Consider the following 2,500-nt stretch of genomic DNA (forward strand, 5'->3'; position numbering starts at 1 on the left):
AGAGTGTTCAAAGCAAGCCAGCGCTTGAATACGTAAGCATGGAATAATGGAATAGGACTTTGGTTCTATTTTGTTGGTTTCTGGAACCGAAGTAATGATTAAGAGAGACAATTGGGGGCATTCGTATTTCGTTGTCAGAGGTGAAATTCTTGGATTTACGAAAGACGAACTACTGCGAAAGCATTTGCCAAGAGTGTTTTCATTAATCAAGAACGAAAGTTAGAGGATCGAAGACGATCAGATACCGTCCTAGTTCTAACCATAAACGATGCCAACTAGGGATCAGAGGGTGTTATTGGATGACCCCTTTGGCACCTTATGGGAAACCAAAGTTTTTGGGTTCCGGGGGAAGTATGGTTGCAAAGCTGAAACTTAAAGGAATTGACGGAAGGGCACCACCAGGAGTGGAGCCTGCGGCTTAATTTGACTCAACACGGGGAAACTCACCAGGTCCAGACATAGTGAGGATTGACAGATTGAGAGCTCTTTCTTGATTCTATGGGTGGTGGTGCATGGCCGTTCTTAGTTGGTGGAGTGATTTGTCTGGTTAATTCCGTTAACGAACGAGACCTTAACCTGCTAAATAGTTACGCGAATCCCGATTCGCGGTTAACTTCTTAGAGGGACTGTTGGTATGCAACCAAAGTCAGGAAGGCAATAACAGGTCTGTGATGCCCTTAGATGTTCTGGGCCGCACGCGCGCTACACTGACGATGTCAAAGAGTATCTCCTTCACCGAGAGGTGTGGGTAATCTTCTAAACATCGTCGTGCTGGGGATAGATCATTGCAATTATTGATCTTGAACGAGGAATTCCTAGTAAGCGCGAGTCATCAGCTCGCGTTGATTACGTCCCTGCCCTTTGTACACACCGCCCGTCGCTACTACCGATTGAATGGTTTAGTGAGGCCTCCTGACTGGCGCCGATACTCTGGCAACAGAGCGCCGGATGCCGGAAAGTTGGTCAAACTTGATCATTTAGAGGAAGTAAAAGTCGTAACAAGGTTTCCGTAGGTGAACCTGCGGAAGGATCATTACCGATGAAACAATCCAAAACGAGTCTTTGAGACTTGTTTACCGTGTGAACTGTACGCAATCTTTTAGGGGTCGGTCTCTGTGCCGTTAAATGGTCGTCCGTCGCTTGGCGTGCGTTCGGTCAGCCCCGACTTTATGTTTTTACAAACTTTGTTTATTCAGTCTGAGAACCAATAGTGTTGGAAAACAAAAAAGAGAGACAACTTTTAACGGTGGATCTCTTGGCTCACGCATCGATGAAGAACGCAGCCAGCTGCGATAAGTAGTGTGAATTGCAGAATTCAGTGAATCATCGAATCTTTGAACGCAAATGGCGCTCTTGGGTTCTCCCAGGAGCATGTCTGCCTGAGTGTCGGATATCATCCAACGCACTTGAGTGTGCGGCATTGAGGCGTCACGGCACACTTATGCCGCCGTGTCCCTTGAAAAGCAGAGAGACTCGCATCGTGCGTTGTTCTGCACCCCCATGCGAAGGCTAAAAATCCATTTGGTCCTTGGCTGGGTGAGTGTCCGGAGCGCGCGCGGAGTCCCACGACAAAAACATAACTATCTGGACCTCAGGTCAGGCAAGGCTACCCGCTGAATTTAAGCATATTAATAAGCGGAGGAAAAGAAACTAACAAGGATTCCCCCAGTAACGGCGAGTGAAGCGGGAAGAGCTCAAATTTGAAATCTCCGAGGCCTGAACGCTTCGGCGAGTTGTAGTTGCGAGAAGCACTTTCTCGGCGGACCGACCATGCCTAAGTTGCTTGGAACAGCACGTCGCAGAGGGTGACAACCCCGTCTGTGGCGCGGACGGCCGCTCACGATGTGCTTTCGAAGAGTCGGGTTGTTTGGGAATGCAGCCCAAAACGGGTGGTAAACTCCATCTAAAGCTAAATACTGGCGTGAGACCGATAGCGAACAAGTACCGTGAGGGAAAGATGAAAAGAACTTTGAAAAGAGAGTTAAAAAGTACGTGAAACCGTTGGAAGGGAAACGAATGGACTCAGCAATGCGCCGTTTGAGATTCAGCCGGCGGGTAGTGCCGGCCCGGGGTTTGCGGATCTGAATGGACCGCGGTCCCGGGCTCGGAGCTCCCGGTCGTCGCACTTCTCTTGGGCGCGCGTCAACGTCGGTTGGGACTGGGTCTGAAAGGTGCCGGAAAGGTAGGTCTGTGCGTCCCTTCGGGGTCGCTCGGTCTGTTACAGCCCGGTTCTCCTCGCGGCTCGGGCCCGACCGAGGCGGTGCAGCGCATGCCTCTCGTAAGGCTAGGGTCCCGTCCCTCCGGCCGGTTGTCGAATGTGGTGGACTGCTTGCAGTGCTCCGCGATTGCTGCCGGTCGTTGGGGTGGTGATCTCGTACCATGCGCTTGGGATGTTGGCGGTCATATGGGTCCATCCGACCCGTCTTGAAACACGGACCAAGGAGTCTAACATGTGCGCGAGTCTTTGGGTGCTGGAAACCCCGAGGCGCAATGAAAGTGA

General features: G+C 51.1%; 2 non-coding genes and 1 pseudogene across 2 annotated transcripts in view; all 3 read left to right on the top strand.

Moving 5' to 3' along the window:
- LOC146449909 (small subunit ribosomal RNA) lies at positions 1-1,036 on the top strand (annotated as a pseudogene; the record flags this gene model as incomplete).
- Positions 1,037-1,235: 199 nt separating this feature from the next.
- On the top strand, positions 1,236-1,389 carry LOC146449910 (5.8S ribosomal RNA). The gene has a single exon (XR_014860461.1). It is a non-coding gene; the product is annotated as a 5.8S ribosomal RNA (ribosomal RNA).
- A 197-nt stretch (positions 1,390-1,586) lies between these two features.
- LOC146449911 (large subunit ribosomal RNA) overlaps positions 1,587-2,500 on the top strand; it is a 3,660-nt gene continuing 2,746 nt past the window's right edge. Inside the window, exon 1 of the ribosomal RNA XR_014860463.1 lies at positions 1,587-2,500. This exon is cut by the window's right edge and continues 2,746 nt beyond it. This is a non-coding gene — a ribosomal RNA (large subunit ribosomal RNA).

This window comes from Pavona decussata, unplaced genomic scaffold, assembly GCF_977016875.1.
Source record: "Pavona decussata unplaced genomic scaffold, jaPavDecu1.1 SCAFFOLD_552, whole genome shotgun sequence".
Classification (NCBI taxonomy): Eukaryota; Metazoa; Cnidaria; class Anthozoa; order Scleractinia; family Agariciidae; genus Pavona; species Pavona decussata.